The sequence below is a fragment of the Malurus melanocephalus genome, unplaced genomic scaffold, assembly GCF_030028575.1.
Source record: "Malurus melanocephalus ecotype Western Australia unplaced genomic scaffold, MMel_1.1 scaffold_301, whole genome shotgun sequence".
NCBI classification, from domain to species: Eukaryota; Metazoa; Chordata; class Aves; order Passeriformes; family Maluridae; genus Malurus; species Malurus melanocephalus.
This window is the reverse complement of record NW_026623533.1, coordinates 50780-75494: the sequence shown is the minus strand read 5'-3', so window position 1 is coordinate 75494 and position 24715 is coordinate 50780.

The window sequence follows — 24715 nt, the reverse complement described above, 5'->3', positions numbered from 1 at the left end:
TTCTGAGTTCTTTCTTTAATACATGCAGGTTTGTAATGATGCTACATAGATAACTTAGCCTGAGCTTCACAATCTTGTATGCATGCAGTGATAGTTCCCATGTTATGTGTTTACTCTTCCATGAACACCAAAGAATCAGCTACCAAAGTCAGTGTGATAATGTCTGAAAGAGAGAGATCAATTCTTATTTTTTTTCCATTCTGATATTTGTTATCCCATATGTGCTCCCTCTGTTACCCCTGGGCTCAGCCTTGGCCAGCAGTGGGTCTATCTTGGAGCTGGCTGGAATTGTTTCTGTGGACATGGGGGAAGCCTCGGGCAGCTGCTCACAGAAGCCATCCAGTAGCCCTCCTGCTAACAAAACCTTGCCATGCAAACCCAACACAAGGCCATGTTGAGGACATATCACTATACATTTGCCTGGTTTTACATTCTTAGGTAAACAGCTGCCGTGGCCGTATCAGAGACAGGATATTGGGCTGAGTGGACTCTTCAGTCTGACCCAAACTCATTATTCCTCTTCTCCTATAGGAAGACTTGATTTTCTGCTTCAGCGACTCAATCTCCTATTTGCAGGGCCCATTACTTTGTTATAAAAGAAATTAAATAGACAAATTATTCTCCAGGGCTGCTATTCCACACTCCTTGCTTTGTAATCCTCTCAGGATGCAGAGACAGGCTGGGATACCTCTTATTTGGGTTTGCTTTCGCTGAATACTCATTTTTTCCTATGGCAAAAGCCAGCAGACCTTTCTTTACAGCAATTCTTATTTAGCTTCTAGATAAAAATTGCTAAATTCTTGCTTGAAAGGTTGCTAAAACCAGTAAAGATAGATATGAGGCCTCAGCATTTAGTGATATGTTTGGGTTGTTTTTCTGAAAATGATATTGTATGAGTTGCACCGGAATACCTAAATAATACAGCAGAAATGTGAACAGTGTCTTTGATCGGACTGTATCAGAGCAGACTGTAACTTTTACCTCAGAAGGAAAAGTTACTGATGTTGCCACCACCTTTGAATCCAGCCTTTGACCTCCATTTCACAGTTAGTTGCAGCACTCTGAAAAATACTGCTTTCAGCAACTTTCCTAACAGTTGCAGAAGAGGCAAATCAGGAATCTTAAGACATACACAGTACAACAATCATGGATTTAGCTCCAACTGAGGGGTCAGAACATTTAGTTCTGACTATATGAGGATGCCAAATCCCACACTGCAAGGACCAATGATACAACAAATTACTCCATTCTTTGGTTACTGCTGACATGGCCTTGCAACTCACTTTCATAGCTCAAATGTATTTCTCATTTAAAGACAATGTTAGGTCTTCGAAGTCCTCCCATTTAGTGTTGTTTAGATAACGACAAGATTCTTCAACATCTCTTACTGCTGTTTTGGATAAGTCATCCGTAACATTTTTTAATTGTCTGGGTACAACTTGCTAATTTTATTTCTCTTAATATGGTAATTATGCAGCTTCTAAGAATACCTTGAGAGCCAAGGAATTTCAGAGAAGTCATGGTCAATGAGTTTATTTTAAAATTTGGAATAGTTTTTAATTCTCTGAATCTATAGCTAGCTCTCTGCAACTTCCTTACATATTTTCACAAAGTCTATATGTGGATGAGTATATGGCTCAACAAAGTACAGGTGAAACAAATGAAATAATAGGGAAAATATGGTTTTATTCCATATCATTAAATTCTTTAATCATAATGTGTTCCCAAGACTCAGCCCATGAGAGAAATTTCAAGATGCTTCTGCCAAAAATCACAAATTGAGGTAATTATCATCCCTTGCCACATTTTTCTCTCTTTCTTTATCATTTTTTCCTATTCCTATCTTGCAAATTTAAATGTTTGTATCAACATTGTCACTAATAACTTGATGGTGTCATGTAGTGTATTATCATGACATAACTTATAAATTGCTACATATGTAGTAAGAAATACACATAATTCATCAGAATATCCCAGATTCTGAATTGATAATTTTTTATTGTGTAGCTTTAATAAAATTGAGAAGTTTAAGTCTTTTCATGCAAAAGCAAAAATTTGCTGAAGGGGAAAATAAATGTTTGTTCTGTACGTTAATGATTAAATTTAAAATATTGAATTATAAATTTATATATCCTTAGAATGACTTAATGAATCTCAGATGTTTCTGAAATGAAATTTAAAAAAAAAAAAAAAAAAAAAAAAAAAAAAAAAAAAAAAAAAAAAAAAAAAAAAAAAAAAAAAAAAAAAAAAAAAAAAAAAAAAAACCCAAAGTAAACAAATCAAGCTCTTGGATGGACCCAGAGTCTTGGTATCAATTCACTGTTGGGAGGCTGATTAGCCAATTCATTTTAACTTGTTTGTTGTTTTAGTTCTATTCAGTTTACCTGAAAGTAGAAGTATACAATATAAAAAGCAGGACTGTCACTCTGTTTCTCTTCTGTTTGTGTTTGTTTTCTTTGTTGCTAGACAACATTATTTTTCAGTTGATTTCCCGTAATTAAAAAATACCCTATAGCAGATAATAGTAGAGAAAGTAAAACAACATACTGTCTCTTTTGTCCTAATAATGGGAAGGTATTTGTCTGGATAAGGTCACAGTTGCTTCTAAGTATAAATTACTTAATTGTTTTCAGTAGGACTGTTGTGTGAGCTCCAGGACTAGGCAGTCTAATCTAAAGCAGAACTCTCTGTCTTCAAAAGAATGTTTCTGGGGATGATCTTTGCAGGACAGACTACTAGGTCGTCAGGGACTGGGCAGATTGGGTTTCATTAGTACTTTTTGTTTTGTCTTAGAAGAGATTGTGGATAATAAAGAAACATCATTTTACAGACATTGTATTCTATGACCATACACTTGTAATTCTTTGTATTGTTTAGGCAGACGAAAGGCCACAGCCAAAAAAAGGTAGTTTTCACAGCAGCTGAATAGAGCAATTGCACACATAATTCATGAGATTTTTAATAACAGCCTGTTTTTTTTAGTTACAAAAAGTATTTTGTGCTATTATAGTTATCCAGGCAATGGCAAATATCAGTAAATTTCTTAGGTGTATGTTCCAGTGGTGCCTTTTCAATGGGAAAAGGGGTAGAGTGGCACCCCATTGGTACCATCTGCATGTGCGCCTGCAGCTGGAACCATGTTGCTGTGTACTCACAGGGCAGCTCCATCCTCCTGGATAGAAATAAATTTCATTCCATCTAAATTTGTACATGGATGGACAAGCCTGTGTGTGCGGCTTTGCAAAGAGCTCTCCTCTGCATAAACAATCTTGCAAAGCCAAAACTGGGGGCTGGCTCAGTCAGGAGATGTACTGGTTTCACAACAAATTGTGCTCAAGAAGTTGTTTTAATTGAACATATCTGTGGACAGTCAAACCCCTACTTTAATCTGGCCTGTATCAACTAATAAACTCACAGCTTTCGTGGGAAAACAAGCCCTGGCCCTACCCAAATCTTTTTCCTCTACATGGAGTTTATAGAAAACTATGCAGCAGGCTGCATTAGTTACAGTCCAATCAAGGATTCACTAGGAGAGAAGAAAAGGACTTGTCCTCATGTGAACTCCACATCAGATGCCTTTAATTCCTTGTGGGGGCTTTTGAGATGACACAAACCAAGGTTATGCTGAGATGAAGGTAGGATTACAACATAAATCTATGTAAGTTTTAGAAGCACATTTTAAATTCTTAACTAATTGATTTTTTAAATATCCCTATCAGCAAAATGCTTGGAACAGTCCAAAGACGAGCAAATGCCAGTACAGCAAGAGTAAATTTAGCATCCATCACTATGCTAAAAAAGACTTATCCAAAACATAAGGCACAAGGAAGGGTGGATTTCAGGGTTGTTTAATTGTTTGGGGCAGGTTTTTTTCAGATTTGCCTCTGGAAAGACAGAATTATTCTCTTGGGACAAAAAAGAGGGCTCACTTAAAAGATTTTTCCAGGGCAAGCCATAAACCTACACACAAACCTACACGTGCTAACACAGAGAGAGATATACCCTACCTTGCCTCAGAGCCATTTTGTCTGGCTCCAGTGGAAGAAGGTCTGTTAAAGGGGTCTTTCACTCGGTATGGAGGGAAAGAAGGAGCAGAAATAAATATTTGAATAAATATTCAAAGCCACACTGCTTAACACTGATTTTCAAGTAGCTTCCTTCCAAATGCTTGTTACATGTTTGCATCATGATGTTTTACTTTCTTTTCTCATCTCTGTCTTGAATCACATTCTGTCTTTCCCCTCTGCCTCCATTTATTTGGTCTGTACACCCCTTCAGCTTTTTTTTGTAAACACCATAGTAAATTTTAATGTGGGAGCACCTATGACTTCACTTTATTATGGTTCTGGTGCTCAGCAATACTTGTATAAACATTTCTGGTTTTACATTTTTATCTCAACTGTTTAATCTGCTGTCTGTTTAAACTAGACATCAGCAGGGTTGCAGTCCTTAGCAGGCAATCCCATTTCTCCAGKGAGGATGCCTATTTTGTATAAAACATGTGATGTTAGAAAGGTTTGTTAGCGTATACAACGAGACAGCTAGGATGCCATCTATGGTTTTTGTTAGAGCCTATTATCTTACACAGGAGCTACAACCTGATAAATGTCATTTAAATGCCTCAAAGTGCTTCTTTAATATGGTGGAAATATATTTTCATATATGCAATTCCTGTCCTTATCAGTAGGATATATATCTACCCTGCGCCCTACTCCTGGCATGATACATTAACTAGGAATTTACAGCTGCACTACAAAAGAGCAAGGATTTCCATATAGGTACTGCTGAATATATACTGGGATATCTTGTTTTTACCATATTCCAGGGAAGAAACTTTGGTAAGCTTGCATGCCTTGATGTACAGCTTCAAGAGCCAAAAAGGAATGGCTATAATGCCTCAGCAGCACTGAAAGGCTCTGAAAAGCTGCAGCAGCACATAAATAAAGAGCAACCCACCACTCTGTGCCAACTACGACTTAGTTGGGAAACTATGCAATGATTAARCAATGAAATTAAACACATAGGACCCGGTACATTTAAATATTTAAATGCCACTCTTCATAACAAATCATACTAATGCATAACCATGGGTCTGACCTTGCTCTAGGATGGCCTGTAACACTGCAAGCAAGACGGATAACTCTGCGCATTCTCTACATCTTCAGTTATGATCTGTGTTCTCACATTAAGGTAGGACTACCTACACGAGATCTTGATTATGAGGCACCTTTGGTTTTATGTATTAATCAGCAATATGACAGCCATTTTTAAGCAAAAAGAATCTGCTTGCATGTAAGCATAAATCTTAAGTAAATCCATTGACCCAAGTAATGCAACGGGAAAATGCAAGTCTGTCTTCTTGAGGGCTGCTACTTTAAAAGTTTCTTATTAGTATTTTAACTACTACTCACATTACTTTATTGAATAACTACATGGCTGSCTCCTTTTTAGTGGAGTTATCTCCCCACTTTTTCTGCTATTCAGGCAAATGTCACGGTCAATGATCCATTCAGATATCCTCCAGGAAAGACAGTTTACAAGCTGGAAAAAACCTCCAGCAGGAGGAAACCGTTGAGCCTGCAGTGTAACAATGAAAAATATTGCTACGTGTTTCCAACAGAAGTTTATACTTCAAAATGGGAAGGTCAGTAGGAGTGTATTCAGTGGCATACTGTGTGGGAGTTCTCAATCTTTTAGCGATTTTTTTTTGTGTCAGTAAAGAGCTGCTTATGAGGTCTTGGCCCCTCCTTGTTTTCATGTCAAAACCATATTAAAAGATGCATGTAAAGACATTAAGTGCTTTCCTAAAATTAATTTCCCTTGAAAGCAATTGCATGACTGTAGCAGCATCGTGCAGTCATTGAGTAACTTGCTACCCTCTGTTTATGACACATCTACCGGGGAAAAAGAAGCTCCTTAGTAACAGCTATGCTCACTTAACTAAGAGGTTAAAACAGCAAGAAAAACAAGGTAACTTGGGGTCTAACTCTGGATAATAGCTTGAGTTCAGAACAGCATTTGCCACAGATCCCAACTCCAGGTGCCAAGCAGAGCTAAACCAGACTTGTACTGTCACTGTCTTAGCCAAGGTTTTGTGCAGCAGGAGGGGGTGGGAAAAAGCTCGGGCTGGGACTATGCTGCTCTAAAGGTCACTCTGCCTTGCACAGAGAGTCTGCAGCAATGTGAATTCCTGAGCCAAGATTGTCAGGAAATGTTTTTAGCTGAAACTACCTTTGAAATCATGTTTGAAAAAAAATCAGTGAAAATGTACCATTCTTACAGAAGTGCTTTATCACAGGACAATTTTCTCTTGGAGGGAATTTATCTTGATGGAAGTTTTTGAACCAGTTTTAATCCTAAAAACATAGCATTTGTGAAACAGGCATGCAATAGCCCTTAGGGATTATTATTGTAGCCCAACCCTGACACCTGCACATCTTCTGTTTGGTCGGATACTGCCTCAGGGAAAACAGTTGCCCTAACATGCAAGCCTAAGAGTTTATAAGGATTTTCTATCATGTATGTTCTGGTTCACAATTCCACCTTTTCTTTTTTTTAAAATCCCTGTTGAATGTACACTAAGTGTGTGCTAAGGTCTGCTGACATAACCAACTTCATCATTCATTCTTCCTCAGTTTTTCTTGTGGGATGCTTTTACGTGTGTGCATGTGTCTCACTCCTAGGCTGTGAGGTCATGTTCAAATCTCATTTCCTGATGCTGTGGACAGAAGCTAAACAATTAGTGGCTTCATCTCTTGAATGGGATATTGACCTGGGGTTTCTGGATGTCAAAGATTTCAGGGAATATTTTGGAAAGAAAGGGGAATAACCCCAATGCCTTGGCCAACATCCCAGTTTTCAGCAGAACTAGCATCAAAACAGAGAGTGATTAAGGCTAAGTACAGAATGGCTGCCACATTTGCCTCTGCAAGCAGAAGGTCTGTGGCAAACAAGCTTTTTTATTCTTTCTGATTCCAGTTAAAAATCAAAAGTTTTCTTTAACTGCAGGACAAGCATTGTAAAAGATGTTGGTGATCTAGTGTTTTACAAAGATTATCTTGACTTTTGAATATGGCAGTTTTCACTGCCAATTTTAAATTGGTGTAATTTAAATACTTTCAGATTTTCATTCCTCTTAAAGACAACAGTCTGTGGTCTGAACTTACTGTCTCCAAATCTAACACTGCTGCTCTGATAATCTCTGTGAAGACAGAATGGTACTTACTGTTTAAAGATGGAATTTTGAGTATAATAATAAGTTTTTCTCATTCCTATTGCTCTTGAGATTTGATGTAGCTAATTTTTAAGCTGGAAAAGCTTAAGCAGCCAAGTTTAGTTTTATTTTCAGAATTATACTCTCTCCCAAATGATGTATTTAGAAAATCACTGGTTTTCCTAACAAGCACACAGGAACTCAGACTGAGGCTCAGACAGTTCCCATACTGATCATGCGTGCGTCAGACTTAGTGCATAGAGAAACTCCACTAGAAGCAAATGTTATCATAAAAATGTATCTTAAGGCATTCAAATATTAACTTTTCCAAGCAGTGGTGTTGGGCTCTGGTAGCCATTTGGGGCAATCAGCAGAAGCTGTGCAGCTGCTGGTGGGGAAAAGAACACTTCCTGAGATCAGAGAATATCCTATATTGGAAGGGACCATCAAGTCAAACTCCTGGCCCTGAATATGACTACCCCAAGGGTCTCACCATGTGCTTGTGAGCATTGTCCAAATGCTTCTTGGATTTTGGCAGGCTTGCCTGCCTCTTTGCTTGCCTTCGTGACAAAGCTGAAGACTGCTAGGTCTTCTCTGAATCTCCTCCAAACTGAACCAGACCCACCAACTTTGTCATTGCAGGAAATGAGTTTCTAAAGGGTGGGAAATAATTAAAACAGCAGAAATTTGCTCTCCAAAACAGTAGGAAGTACAGGGGGAAAATATATCCACTTGTGAGATGCAACCTTAGCCCTGCCTTGAGGCCAGCTTGGCCAGCTCTGCATGCACCAGCAAGCTGCAGTTGCAGATGAATCTTGGAGAGAAACCATCCGAGCACTGCAGTAAAATGCTTGCTGTAACACCTTCTCTTTGTTAGAGAGAGTGTTACAGAGCAGAGCTCAGCTCCTCAGACACAGGGAGCAGAAGACACACACAGCTGGCTCATGTTCAAATACTCAGGATGTTGGCATGAGGCCATTTACCCACTGTGGTTACTTCTGGCATTGCGGCTTGGCTGGACCAGGTGAACAGGCAGTGCCTCGCCAGCACAAGGCCCTGTGTTCTGCACTGCGGTGCCTGCTGTGGCACTGCACCAGGGGCCTGTCAGTCCAAAATTCTTTCTAGAGGTTTGTGGTGGGATTCTTGGGGGGAAGTTCTTACACACTTGCTGGAACATCCTACAATCTTCTCTTTTATTTTGCATTTTCTCTGTAATGTCCGTAATCCTTTTCATGTCACAGTTCATTCTCTTCGTTAATTTGCATAGAAATACAGGTGGTGTGCAGATCAACAGATGTTTTGGTATTAGAGATGCATAACATCGGGGGGTTGTGTTGTTTTGTGGGTTTTTATTATTTGCATCATTTCAGCAAGAAAATTATTGAATTTTCTTCCACATGACCAGGAGTGGAACTTGATGATGGCTGATGGGTCCCTTCCAACTCAGCTTATTCTGTGATTCTATGAAAGCAGTGAGATGAACTGCAGTGGACAACAAATCAGTTCTGAATGTTACTGGCATTTAAGTAACACCCACCCTTTGTAAGGCAAAGCTACAGGGATTGCAAGACAAGTAATGAGAAGTGAGACTGAACATTCACAGCTCACAGGATCCTGACAATCACCAGGAGAAGAGAGGTTATGGGAGACAACTCTCAAAGAGTTCAGCCCCAGCCTCCAACTTGACATGCACCCAATGATGAGAGCTTTGATGAAGATAAAAGAGRTTACATTGGTGAAGGCTATTATTTGTTTTTTCAGTAACTATGTGGAAACTGGAAGACATAAGGCATTTCATCTAAGACTGCAAAGCTACCAAGTCTGCATGGTATCGTGACCATGGGGCAATTCAGGGAAAGTAACAGAAGAACACAGTGAATTTGCTTCCCTTTGCGTCTCTGTGATTTGGAAGGAAGAAATACCACAACTTTTCCAGCCACAGCATCCTCTCTACCAACAGAAGAGAAAGCAAATTTGCAAATTTTCCAGGTTTGGGAAAATGTCATTCAAACAATGGGGACACATCATTACTCTGAACTCAACTGTTAGGAAGATTAATGATAACTCCTCAGAACAAAACACTTTGCTCATCAAAAAAAAAAAAAAATTAAAAAACTTTTTAAGAAAAACCTATATTTTTTAACATTTTTAAGTCCTAAGAGGGAACATCTTCCTAGAGTGGCACTTCCATATTGGTGTTGTTGCCAGACTAACAGCTACTGAAGGAACCACCTATTTTTCCTGGTCTTCATGGAACCACTGAGATGTAAAGACAGATGTGAGCATAGTTTGAACATTTTGCACTGCCATGCAAAATGACTGTTTAATGTGTATTTGTAGAGTGACACTGGAAGCACTCCATAATTAGACTGTGTCTAAGTAAGCCAAAATATTTTTGTTGTGATATTTGAATGTTACATTTGACAGATGATTTGTAAAACAATAAGGAAAATGTTACCAGAAAAGAGGGTAGGGACAAAAATATCTTTGCTGAGTTTGAACGGCCAGACATAAAGGCAATTACCAGAGCAGACTGTGGAGATGTGCACCCGAAGGAGGCCTTAAGGGCATGCTTTGATATTATGTCAGAATTAGAGGAATGTCTGCTTTGTGTTAATTTGTGTCAGTGTGGTTGGCTTGCATATAGATTTTAAATGAACTGCTGATTTTAAATGAACATGCCAGTTTCAAAAGCCTGAGTAAATCATCTACATGAGAAATCACAGTAAACACAGACATTTCCATGAAGATTTAAGCCACGAAAAAGCAGATTAAACGTGCTGACCATTTCTATATGAATMACAGATTACAGTATAATTACCTTTAATGTACAATATGGTCAGTACGCAGTGAGTACAGAGTCCACACAAAGTGGCCACGCAAGTGAGAAGACCTAGTTTGGCCATGAGGTGTAATCATGTGTCAGAAGATGGCTGCAACCTAGAACACAAAAACTTCCATTCAGGACAGTGATCCTGGCAAGCATGTTTTAGGGTCTTCTGTGTCCTTACGGTTTATAATACAGTCTAACATGATTTGAAGGCTGCAAACATCTTGTATGCTTCCTGAGTCACCTTCTAGTCCTTCTATCCTCTCTTGAGGATAGGAGCCTTCACTTCTTAGCTTCTGCACATTCTTGACCAAGTTAGAGGTCATGTCCTCCTTTTCCTCTTTCTTCTTTCTTCCATTTAAGTTTTTATACTTGCTTTTCAAGCATAGCACAGGAAGACCACTGAGAAGTATCTGATGAATAAGGAGAAAACCATAAATGACAAAACCCTTTAAAGTTTTTTTTTCCATAAAGATATAAGTAGAAGTATTGAATTTGCTTTAGATGGCTCATTCAGGACAGCTCAGCAAATCCCAGTATAATGAACACATGAAGGACATGATCAATGGACTAGATGTTAACAGTGATAATTGCCTATGCTTCTGATTCTGACCGATATTTGGCTTGTCAGGAGGCCAAAGGATCAGTGGAATAAATTGAAATGGATCAAAAACCTGTGCAACGGGATATTTCAGAGTGATAATACTGCCAGAGTTTCCTTATTTCTGGGTTTGTTTTGAAGCCAAGTTTATTGCTGATTCTTCTCCATATGGACTGAAGAAGTTCAGGGCTTCTTTCTGGAGAAAGTCAAATAGCTGAACTTTGAATGGCTGTTTGAAAACAAGGCATTTTTAAAACACACTGGGAATTTTAATGGAGGGAATGCAGGGCTTTGAGATGTGATTGCTGTAACTTAGGGCCATAGAGTTCAAGTCAATAACATGAACAGTCCTAGTTACGGGAACATACGTGTGTGAAGGATTAATCACTGATAATTAATGCGGCATCCCAGCATGCACTAATGGAAAAGGATCAAAATATAGTTCATGTCAGCTCATTTTATTAAATCAACAAAAAAATTGAGATTTGACAAACCAGACTTTATGATACTACATGAAAGTAAATGTCAAACCAAGGGTAGTTCTACTGGTAAAATTACCAATGGGTGGTTAGACCTTACCAACCTGTATAGGTTTGTATGGGTAACAGCATATAGGTTTGCTAAATGTTAGCAGTCCTCATTGTTATACTGACAACACCTTTTAAAATATGCCCTTCTTTACTACTCATCACCATACCACAGAAACTATAGTTATGCATGCAAACAGGCTGCTGACAATCAAATTGACAAGATAGCTTTCTGCTTCTACTCTTTGTGGTCTACAGTCTACAGACTCTGATACATTAATTCCATCCATCAGAAAACCTGTCTTCATGTTTCAGTTTATTTAGACACTGCTCACTAACATCCTTACAGATCTTGTTCAAAAGTGCTAATCAGACATATTTTTTTCCCTCTGACTTGCTCTAGGTGCCAAAGAGGTGGCTGGATGGATCTATTTGAAAAGAGCTGGAAATAAAATGCTCCATTATCAGAGTGAAAAATTAATGCCTTGGGACAGCAACAAACTGTTCTGAAACACTACAAATGTAAGAATATTGAAGGTGATTTTAGAAGCATATTTAATGAAATACAAGTTTTTAGATTATTATCATTCAATCTTCGCAGTAACTTCTGTCACATCTTATTTGCTTCTAAAAAATTTAAGCAAGCCTCTATCTTCAGTTCTTTAAAAGTGAATTCTTGCTGAATGTAAGACTTAGGATAGCTGTATATACTGTGCACACTGTATGCAAATAAATGTCCCATAGCAAAGTGAAGTGAAAACCTGAAATTTTCCTACCATTTTCATTGTTCTAAATGCAAGTTCTAGCAGTGCTGAGATAGAGTGATGTAGTTCACGGCCCAGAGATGCATTAACATTATGTGTATTTTAATTAAAAGCAATGGTCCTCATTCCTGCTGAGGATTTAGTCACTGATGTATAGTGGAGCAGAAACTGTCTCAATAGGCAATCTTCAGTATCTAGAAGCTGCATCTCCAACAGGGTTTATTCAGAAAAGTAGTGAAGTTTTGAAGTGAATGCTCTGATCATACTCACTGAATATTGGCTTGGTTTCCAAAGTGGTTTGGTGCATATATAAGACACTCTTTCTGGGGAAAATGAAACTGTAACTTTCACTCCAAAAGTATACCAGCTGCACTCCCACTGTAATCAGAGCAGAAGGATTCTGAACCGCGTGTATGGTAGGCACCATCCACAACAAAAACCTAGAAATAGTTTAAGTACCACAGTACATCTGATCTAAGGTAAGATGCACATACGTATTTATCCCAGAGAAGAGGTTGAGTCACTGTGGAAGTGGCACTTAGGGACATAGTTTACTGGTGGGGTTGGCCGTGCTGGGTTAATGGTTGGGCTAAATGACCTTAGAAGTCTTCTCCAACCTAAATTATTCTATGATGTTATGGTTCTGTAAATGTAGTACTCAGCACCAGCCATTTCCAGCTGCTGATCTGCTTCCATTGCATGAAACTGTTGACGCAGATATGACCAATGTACAGTAGCATGCAGCCTACCGTGGAATATCGAACTGGGAGTCAGATCCTCTAAGGACACACAAAACAAATCTATGCAAAACAGATCTATAAAGCATGTGATCAACAGTGAACGTTGTGGAAATACAAGAGCTGTAGCTAAAGCTGTGAATCATAATCACTTCTTTCAGGTGCTTCTCTGCAAGGTGAGTCTTTGGATTCTGCTTCCTTTCCTCATATCAGCTGCAGGCTAACCTGTAATTGAAAGAGCTTAATTCACTGTCCAGCCATGTACAGGTGTGCAAAGAAAATGTAATTGGAATGTTTAAAATAATCCCACCAGAAGCCAAGACCTTTCATTCCATTTTGCACTTGGATTCTGTTGATTTAAATGAATGTGAAATAGGGAATATCAACGCTACCTAACTCCAGGCACCCATCTTAGGGGAGCAGGCTCCTTGGACTCTGGTCACAGGGAAGAAAAAGATTTTTCTGGAAGGCAGCTCTGATCATCCACATTTGATGACTGAACTCAGACGCATAAACACACTCTAACATGAAGTAAGAGAGAGTCAAGCCTGCAGTCAAAAGAATTATGATTCCTCTGATGTAGAAGTGCATTAAAATACATTAAAAATTATGGAAAATCAATTCTTTTTGCACAACAAAAGATTGAAAATAAACAGGGCTATTTCATGAGATATCCATGTGATTCTTAAATCTGATGCAATAGATTTCTAGCTTGTAGCACCAGAGGAAAATAATCCTAGAGTTTTATGATTATTTCCTTTCTAAACTACTTGATAAACAGCAAAAAGGAGAGCCCTTGCTTAGAAAAGAAGACCTGGCAAAGCTTTCAGCTAGAGCAAGGACAAGACATGATTACAATCTGTTTACTGAAACATGATAAAGTCATCTGAGAAAATAAAAAGCATGGGAAACCTCACATTTGTTTTGGATACGTATCATAAACATGATGGAAGATATGACATTACCTTTTTAATTTCCTTATTTAATGTGGAAAAAATAGGAAATTTTTTTGTATTGTTGAACCTTCCTTTTTTTTTATCCTGGGATAAACAAAAATCACTCTCAATAAATTCAGAAAATGTCACTTTGAGTGCATTTTACAATCTTATGTATGTTACTGAGAAAGAAAATCTCTGTTTGAAAAATGGGGATAATTCAGCATGCAGTCTAATTCTCTTTTCTTAGACTTTTCTGTGTACATTTATAATCATGTAAGAACATCCTGTTCTGAGAAACCCATGTCACTGCTGGAAATAATTAGCCTTACTAATCGTTTACAAGTCTAAAGGTAAGCTGGGGATGAACTGGGGCACTGCCTAAATGGCAAAGGCCAAAAGCTCTTTTGTTTTGAAGAGGCAAAAGCTGGCAGAGTCAAATGGCACTTTGGCAGGAGTCCTGCCTCTCTCACATAAAAACATATATACACATAYATATACAAATATATATATATACACACATATATATATATATATATATGCAAGCTTTGCAGCTTTCCAGCTATAAACAGCTACACCAAGGGAAAAAGACATGTATCCAGTTCTGTTGCACTGCAGAGCAATGGGTGTTACAGACAGCATTGTTGTTATATACATTTGGTTAGAGTCATAAAAATATAATTAATCTCCTGGCAGTCATTTCACAGTTGTGTGCAAATGTGTATACAACTGAAGCAAAAGGTTTCATCACAGTGACTGACACACATGCCAGAGAGCTTACCTACCTTCTTATACCACCCTTGGCCCTTTGGGTACAGCAATGCCCAATTCCAGTTTATTACATCTTTTCACCCCCTTAAAAATTAAGGTTCCTGCTTATATTGAAGTAGAGGCCTTAATAAGTAAATGCTTACTTAATTAGTGCACATGTAAGCATGTGCATACCCACTAGGCCTTAGAGGTTTCAATGGGACCATTACATGATTGCACCTCATTATATTGATTAATATTGTGTGAAAACAAATGTTCCACAGATTTCTTTACAGTCTTCCTGTGACTTCACTGAAGTTAATTAATGCAGTCCCTTCTAGGTATGACTATGCAATGACTAGCTAAGGAAAGTAACTCTTGCCTCATTCAGCCAGTCATTGGGTGCTGTGGCCTTGGGAAGTGGACCCAGCTTCCAAAACAGGTGTTACAGCCAGCAGACAGATGTCATTAGTTGTTGACAGTTAGGGTGTATACAAAAGACGTCCTGAAAACAAGTACAGTGGCTTGAACTCTGTTCTCTGCCTTGCCTCCGGATCTCAGGTTGTTGTCTTCGGCTTCGCTGCTCAGGATCCTGCTGGCACTTGCCACCTGTTCATTTGTAGTTTTGTACCAAGGCATATGTCCTTGCTGTTGCTCTGTCTGCTCCTCCTCCTGAACTCACCTCATGCATTGCACTCCCTGGTTTTCCGGCTCCATCTGAAGTTCAGCTATGCTCTTGTCGAAGTACATGCAAACTTCCTGATGCCAAACCCTACTTCCAACCATATACCTGTCTTACTCTGTTAGGCTAATGAGCATTATAGTTCTCTGGTTCTTGATTTCAGATTGCCTTAATTATACCACCTGGCTCCTGCCTCCACCCAGACWCCAACCCCAGGGCCTCGCTGTACATTTTGTATCTTTTATGTCCCGTCATAACAGTCTTCAGAGGCAGGTGCAGGCAGACAGCACCTTGTTTTGCTGGTGCTCCTAGCTGGGCAGAAACCAGCCAGCTTTGGTCTCGAAGCTGGACACCTACATTACCTGAAAGGAAAAGCTCTTTTCTATCCAGGCAAGATATGCAGCAGCTTGGATCACAGACAAACTGGATCCATTTCTGTCTATACTTGCTCACTTAGACATACTGTGTAAACCCTGTACTAGCTTATAGGATAAAGATTAAATTTAAATACCAAGTAGTGACACACTGTTCATATGCCTCAAATAGTTGCCCAGATGTTGAGCAGTATCCCCTGTGACACTCAGGTAGACAGTAATTTACCGTGAGGTTTGGAGAAGTACCAAGGTAGAAAGATTTCTACTAAACTTTCTAAAAACTGATTATAGCTTATCTGTGAACTTTATCCGTGTTGATCATGCCATTCAGCAGAAGCATTGCAACTGCATTTCATTCATYAGGATATCAACAAAATTCTAGTCTGAAGCATACTTTTTGAATCTGGTGGGTTGACCTTGGCTAGATACCAAGCTGTTCCATTACTCCCCCTTCTCAGCTGGACAGGGGAGAGAAAATAAAATGAAAATACTCATAGGCTGAGATGAGGCACTTTACTGTATCAAAAGTGAAAATTTGTGTTTGCATAAGCAAGAGGAAAAAACCAGTTTTCTTCTCTACTTCCCATCAGCAAGTGATGTCCTATGAAGCAGAGTTTCAGCATGCATAGTGGTTGCTCCAAAAGGCAAATGCTATAAATAATGAATGCTCTTCTCTTTCTCCTTCTAGCTTCCTTACTGAGCTGACATCATATGGTATGGAAGATGCCTTTGGTCAATTTAGGTCAGCAGGCCTGGTTGTGTCCCCTCCCAGCATCTTTCCACCCCCAGCCCACTGATGGAGGGCAGAATGTTGGAGAAAAMAGTACTGATGCTGTGGCAGCACTGCTCAGCAACAGCCAAAACACTGGTGTGTTATCAAGACCTTTCTAGCTGCCAGTGCAAAGCGCAGCACTGTGAGGGCTGCTATGGGAAAAGGAGCTTCATCTCAGCCAGCTCCAATACACTATTTTTTTTCAGTAGTGTTAGTTCTGGCTTTCTCAAAGTCAAAACAAGTGGAACAAAAAACTTATTTCTAAAGTAACAGAAATTTGAAGTTTAGGCCTTTATCCAGGGTAGTTACAAAAGTTCACAACAGCAGATTATTTGATCCTGTGTAACTTCCACCCCAGCAGATGAAACACCAAAAGATACAGAAGATGTCAGAAAAACGTGCTTGAGCTGCATTAAAGCTTACTTGTTTAGCTACAGGTAGTAATATAAGCAGAGATCAAGTGCAAACTAAGTTAGGCTAGATTTAATTTAGACTACTGAAATTTTGTAGCTTAGGCTGAGTTCTGTGCTTGCATAGCTTATATCCAACCCAGCCAACACAAAGGCAACCGTACACTGGAATCATTAAAGCAAATATTGAATCTAAAGGCTGCCTATTTTATTGCAGCTTTAAAAGCAAATTAAGCATTTATTACTTCTAAATTGTTTCCAATACCTGAGTACCTCAATGGGTCTGCTCATAAGTACTGTATGATGTGAGCAAGGACACAGTGGCAGGATCTGGCCATAAATGCTTTCAGGCATGTGACAGAGATTTTTGTGCTTTTGTTTCTAGGTAACTGCCTGGTTTTGTTTAGCTCTGTTTTGATTATGGTATGGGCTTCATTAAACACTTTATGGGCAAATGCCATGCTTTATATTATATTTAGCTTTATCTCTCTGCTTATGAGGATTGTGTGGGGTTCTTTGAGAGCTGATCTTCATCTCTTTATTAAAGCTAATGTGTGAATCTGTGGGAACTTTATATAACAGGAGAGAAACTCCAGCTCAGCTATAATATGTTTAACCTGAATAAATAGTCAGGCTGGAAATTGTCTGTGTGTTGTATAACCCCCTCATAAGTTAACACATAATTAAATTACAGATGTTGGAAGTTATACTGGAAATAATATACTTGCATCAGAAACCCCAGTGGGATTCAGTGGGATATTATTGGGAGCTAATACAAAGTCACTAAAACAAGTAGGAGTTTCTAAACTGAACCTTGACTGCTTTAAGTAAAAACAAATTAATGCTAGATATCTCTAGACAGAGCGCATGTCTAATGTGACCTGTATGTACCACCTATACAATTATTATACTTCTAGTGGAAATCATCATTAAAACTACTGCACATATTTGGGGCATAAAACAATACTATATATATTTTCCTTTGTGCTTACTGCTGCTGCAGAGACGTGTGTGTTATATGACAGTGATTGTCCACAGGACACGCTTGCAGGATATTTCTGGTTTTTGCAGGGAACTGCCTGGCATTTCTTCAAAAGTAAGAATCTTTGGAAATATGCAATGCAGAAAAGCAGTGACACAAATTTTGGATTTTAATTATTGATTAGCTTCTTTTCTTTTAGAAAGAAGACATAGTAATTGTAATTTAAGCYGTTATTTGTTTACACTGTTTCCTTTTCTATAGTAATTAGACTCTTTTATAGTCTTATCTAAATGCAAGTGATGAGAAGATCTTTCTCCTCTGGAGCTAATTGTTTGCAATTTATTATACTGGGAGTGCCACAGTGATTTTATAAAGATCATAAGATTTAATATTACATACAAATTAAAAATTATGCAAACTCTAAATTTTTATAATATAGGAGCCCATAGAATTGTAACACAGACATTTTAGTGCAAAAATAATTTTTATGTTATCGAACATGCAAAACTGTATTTTTTCAGAGTACTCCTAGCTCCCTCAAAATTCCAATAGCAAAAGAAGATGCAGCACTGGGTGCTGTGTCTCTAGCATATTATTACACCTTTATTAAGGCTTTCATTTAAATATTTTAGATCTTAAATTGTGGACAATAGGAATGGAAATATTCTAATTAATGTGATCAAAATTCTTTATTCAGCTCCTTAGGTTCATATACAACTGAGGTCAGAAATGTAAAATTAAGAATATAAGTTATTTATACCATATAAAATCAAGATTCAGATGCACAGTCAGGAATATTACAGGTTCCTATTAGTTATTCTACTTATCAGCCCATAGTCCTAAATAAGTAATCAAAATGTCAATAAAAATAATTTTTAAAGTTTCATTTAAAAATTTTATCTTCTAATTATAATTATATACACAAATAGTTAATTTTGGTTATTAATCTATTGAAATAAGGTAATTTCTTATCTATCTAAAAACCCATTTATCTTAAAATAAGTATAATGCAGAACTTTTCTAGCACCAGCCTTTACTTTCTTGAGCCAGTTCCAATAGACGGAGAAAGCAACAAAATGCATATAACCAGAAATCAAGGAATGCTTAATAAAACCTGTAGCCAAGTATCTGATCTTAGCAAAATCAGTGTTTTAGATCTCAATCAGTGCTTACTCAGTGACTGCTTACTGAGAAGAAAAAGTATACTGTAACTGCTTCATAGTCATAAAGATGTATATTGCATACACACTATACCAGTGTCCCAACAGGGAAGTGATCATGACCCAAACACACCTGGGAGGAAGAGGCAGGTGGGCATGGGAGATGAAAAGCAGCACTGCCTGGCTGTGTCTGGGGGATGAGTTTCTGTTAGGGTCCTGGCTCACTTCATGCCGTTGCTGTACATTCAGGACTGAGTGTGGGCTGAGTCCCCTCAAAACGGTCACTTTTTAAAATTAAGGCTGCCAAGAATGAGAAAGTAGTTTTTATAATTTAACAAGAAAATGATCAAGCCCTCCATTCACTGCCGTGTTTGCACAGAACCCTATTGGCAGGCTGCCACATGGAAGCAAAGAGAAAGTCACATGAAGACAGATACATCACCTCCACAGAGAAGACAAAGGCAGTGCTTGTCTTACTCGAGTTAGCAGATTTGTTTTCCACATGCCAGAATCCAGGTCCAAAGGACATCAAATCATTAAAGAAACCTTCCGAGACATAAAAAAATAATGATTTAATGATCACAGCTAAAACTACTGGTGCGACTTCTTGTGATGTTTGATCCTACTTGTGATGTTTGATAATGTGTTCCTGATTCTGAGAAGAGTGACTGTCCTCCCTCAGGCTGGGTACATACTCCCAAGTCTTTTGGAAGCCTCCTGTCACCCTTTGATACATTTGTTCTGTCTGCTAGAGAAGCAGAAAACTAGCTGAGCCAAGAAGTAAATAGTCTGTCAGGGTAGCCAACTCATTTGGATATCAAATGAATACCAAAACCTGGGAAAAGATTGAGAAGGGCACCTGCACATCCAGGGATAGGGAATGGGCAGTACAAAGAAAGGAGGGCTGGACCTTTTCGTGGCAGTGACCTGCTTGAATGTGTTCATTATCTAGTGGAACCTAAGTCTCTGTGAAAGTGCTTGAAGACATGCCTTTCTCTCGAGCAAAGAGAAGGCGGAGTCATACATCCAAACTGTTCAGGGAAATAAAAGAATTTGGCTAAAGTCTAGAGGTTACAGCCTTTCCCTCATCTTACACTAAGCAGCTAAATAACGCTTTGGTGAGAAGAAGATCATTTTGAGTCACATGAGCATCTGCTAAAAGGAAAATTAATGTTACAGGTCTCTTCTCAATGGGGTGTTTTGAGTTTCTGTGATGAAGGAATGGGGGAGCTGCAGGCCAGCAGGCCAATATAGCAATGGTTAGAAAATGTAATTTCATCAGATGAGTGTTGAAAGTCACAAGCCTATCAAAACAGAAGCCATTTAAGATGTTTTTAAGGCATACATCTCTGAGTATTTATGACATAGATGTTAAAGTTTCTGGAGCATCTTAGTGTTACATCAGTGGCTGCTGTCATTTTGCCTCAGATTAATTGTCTTGATTAAGTGACTCTTCTTTTTAACTGACAAGATGAAACAATTAAATTTCTTTATGGCTTTGTGCTAGGGAGAAATAGGGAACCACCTAATGAGAAGTTACTTAAGGGTTTGGGATGAAGTCTGATCAGTTGAGCTGTAGCCTGAGAAGTTAGCTACAGAAGTAGCTTTCCATAGCAAATAAAGGGCTGGTAACAAATACGGGGGAGAGAAAAACAGTTGAAGGTATTTATTAGCACAGTGAACTACCAGAAGAAGTGATTTCTGAGCAAGAAAACTGCTTTCAGTTGCTTGTTTCTACAGTATTCAGAGACAGAGGTCTTTATGAATATTCTTACAAATAAGCTTTGCTGTACTCTAACAGTCAGCTCTCTTTCTTAGAAAAACCCTTATTTTAGTGGCTGTCTGAATAGACTAAAGCATGACATTATTTTCACAGTGATACAGATATGTCACTTGTGTTACTACATTGCTGAGATTAATCATGATGCAGGTGTGCAGTTATGTCATATGCTCACAAAAATAAAGCCCATAGGCAGCATGAGCAGCAGAGTATACTCCTAGATATCCAAAATCCAAGCCAAACCAATTGTTCAGACACACATTTTAGTATTATTAATTTAGAGAAATGACATATTCATATACCAAGACAAATATTTAAAAGGAAATTCATACATCTTCTGGTAGCAGACATAGGCCATGGATGTCCATAACCCTTGAGTGCATGTATATTTGCATTGTGAGTGAGAAGCTCGAATAGGATGTCTTTTCTTTCTATTTCTCCTGCAGCCCTGGAAGTATGTTCCTCAGCTCAGAATGAAGCTCACAAGGAACAACTTGGATGCATTTCAGAGGGACAGATCATTCAATTCCTCCTCAGTATTAAATTGTATGTTTCAGCAGCACGCCTTGACTTAAGCCACACACAAGAGTGGGAAAGAAACACTTTACCTTCATAAAGCTGAACAGAGGATTGTAAAAGCTACTATAAGGCTATGTTTCCTTTTGGAGAGCAAAATAAAGCAAAGATAGTTGTTCTCAATAGCAAGAGGACAAAATGGACAACTGTCACAGCAGGATCTAACACTGTATGCATCCATACACATGCAGTATTCCCACGACTGCAAAGACTGAAAAATATTTGTTACATAACATATGGCTCAGTTCTTTTTTTTTTTTTTTTTTTGACTAGACAAAACTTACATTTAATGGGAAGTAAGAATTATTTTATAAAGTCCAATTTATAAAGAAGTATATTTTCCTATTTTTAAAGGACATAGTGTTTCTTTTTACTAGCCAAGACAACTATTTTTARTATAACCCATGAACTGTTGGAACTGTCCGTAGAACAAATGCTAGTTTAACAGACAGATAAACATAAAAATATGTGAGAGCATCTTTATGTGAATCAAGTTTAAATGTTCGCTTGCATTGCCATTCAGGAATACAGAGATACTAATCTGTATAAAACTCATGGAAGATGCTGGGAGAATACTCCATTGCAAATCCAGTTCAGAACTGCATAGTTTATAAATCTGTGCTCTGGTTGCTATGGTAGCTTTAGTTTTGGTTTTGATAACTCAGGATTATGCAGCATCAAAAAGTAAAGCATCTTATTCTTTCTATAAGGTTCTTATACTCAGAACTAACTAAATCAAAGAGCAAGAAGTCTGCTTCTTACATAGTTCACTTGAAAATGTCAAGAGCAATTTGTGCATAGTCTTCTTACCTCTTTTTTTCTGGATAAGGATTGTACTGGAGATTTCACTGTTACATGTGTGGGTGTGTCACACCATCAGACTAGAGAATACACCAGATTTAAACACAGAAAAGACTATCACTATCAATTAAAACAATGAAAGAAATGCCTTATTCTTACGATAAGTATCTCTGTCATTGTCTTTTCATGAGAAAAGATAATTTTATATTTTCTTATCCTATCTCTCATTTTGCCATCCCTGATTCTTTATAAAAATCCGTTACATTTATTTGAAAATTTTGGGTCAATATATGTATGCAATATTTATCACAGCCTTCAAATTATCCTTTTTTCCCAGAATGAGAATTGATGACATTGACTTTAATATATTAGTTTTCCTTCAATGGGAAGAGAAAAATGTTAAGACAAAATTTTCAGAAGCCACACTCTGTGTAGTTCTGTTCAAGATGAAAGACAAGACAACAAATATCCTGTTGGAGGTCAGAACAAAAATTCTACTCCCAAAAGCTTGGGATTTTGAGCAGTGAAAAAGCTTTATCTGTGAGTTTCTGTGGCCTAGAAGCCTGTGTGAAATAGCTTTGAACAATGGTTGTAATGCTTTTAAGAAAAAATGGAAAACCAGAAAGCACACTGATAACAATCTCATTGCTAAATCATTGTATTGATCACTTGAAGCCTTCATTAAATTAACTGGAAATATGTACACACATGGATGCTGTCTCTGCAAATGTTTACACGGTTACCTCGACAGAAAAGTCATCCTACTGAATTCAATGCTAATATTTGTATGCGGAAAATTACATACTTATTCACCTTTAGTGCTGTGTATATACATGCAAAAAAAGGATTTAACAGCACACCTAGTGTGTAGTCTGGTTGCCTGATAAAACTAGGTCTACTAGCATGCCCTTAAGCTGCACTCAAAATGTGTCTCACTTGGTTAAGTGTCTCTTGTTAGCACACTATATTATTGTAAACAGAAGTGCACACTTACCTACTTATCTAATTCACTCTTGAGATACTCTCTGACAATAGTGACTCTTCTAGAATGGATTTGATACTTTTAATATGGTCTTCAAAGACAGCCTTAACATATGTTTCCTGTAAGTCTCTGCACAGATTAGTTTAATGCTGCATGCTTAGAAAGATTATTGGAAAAGAATATTATATCCCGGCAGAAATTATTACTGGTAGTTACATATGTTTATTTCAATTAGTACTGAATTAGAAGCTGTAGACAGTCTCATCCTTTTTCACCTACACTGATTTTACAATGAAATAGAATTAGACATGGGGTAGATGGCTTTAGGATGGGGTAAAGAATATAGCCCAATATGGCTTGACTATTGAAATTACCAACATTTATGAGAGATATGAGATAGAAAAAGACTTACAAAATAAAACCTGTTGGTTATTATTGTTATTTTAATAGAACTGAATGTTATTATTAATAATATTAATATTACCTTCTTGAAGTGTGAACACTTGCAGAGATTACATGAATGACAGCTCTTTTTGCTAGATTTAAGAACCACATATAATTTCCTGCAGAGCACACAGCTATCTCCAAAGGACATTTATATTCAATATATATGGAATATCTGAAATTCAGCTGACTGTACAAACGATTATATTTTGCTTGTAGAGTTAAATGTAACGTAACTCCCAACAATAAGGTGCAATCAAAAAACAAAAAAAACCAAACAAACAAAAAAAAMCCCCAAAAAAAACCCCAAGGAAAAATAACTTCAAGAATGTTGAAAATACAAATAGCAGCAATATATGGAAAATTATTTGTTGAAGTTCTCTGAAAAGCTGGAGCTGAATCAGTGCAAAATCTTCCCTGGAAAGATGAATAAAAGGAAAGTATGAGATCTAGTTTTWAAAACCAAACTAACTGTATGATACTTAAGAACAGAATTGAGCTGTAGTACCTCTGCATTTCACTAAGCCAAGAAGAGCAAGCTGGAATTAAAGGAGAACCCATGACCAGAAAGAAGCTGAGCTAAAAAGTAGAAATCAAGGAGCRGGGACTGGAACTCTGATGACAACTTAGAAACATTCTCCATGACATTGAAATTCCTGAGAGTGCATTTTGAACACGTGCCTATTGATTTGCCTAGAATCACTTTGTTGCTGATAAAGCACTCTAAATATTGCTTGTTGAAGTCAGTGTATTACATTCTTCACCTATGAGGTTTCCTGAAGTCAAATTTTCAGACAGCCAACTGAGAAGCAGCATGTTGGGAGGTGACTTGTAACATATCTGACACATCTGGGGAAGGAGAAGGCAGCTTTTATCTTGCATTACCTTTCTCTGGGTTATAATTTTCAGGTCCTTAGAAAATGATGCTGGGTTGAGAGTCTGTCCCCAAGGAAGTTTGCCCACAAGGACAAGACCACAGCAGGGGCCTGTAGCCTGCACAAATTCCTTCCTTTGACATGAGTCAGGTGATGCAGCCAAGCTCCTGGCTGATGACTGTCCGAGCCATGCTGATGGTAACAGTGCTACACCAAAGTACAACTAATAACTCCCATTTGTACCCATTGCTCGTGGTCCTATCACTACAGTTCCTGACAAAGAATCCGTCTCCAGCTTCCCTGAAGAACCTCTAAAGTGTGCAGCAAATAGGACTTGCTGCTTTTGTACATCAAATTCGTCTGATGTGGTCATCTCTGATCTCCCAAAGCAAAGGACCTACAGCAAGTCCATTTCTTGCCTTTTTTCCCGTCAAGTGGCTCCATGTGCCCTGTTTGCCAATATAGACAGAAACACCGATGTTGCCGCAGTTGACAAGAGATCGCAGGCGGGGTTAAGCAG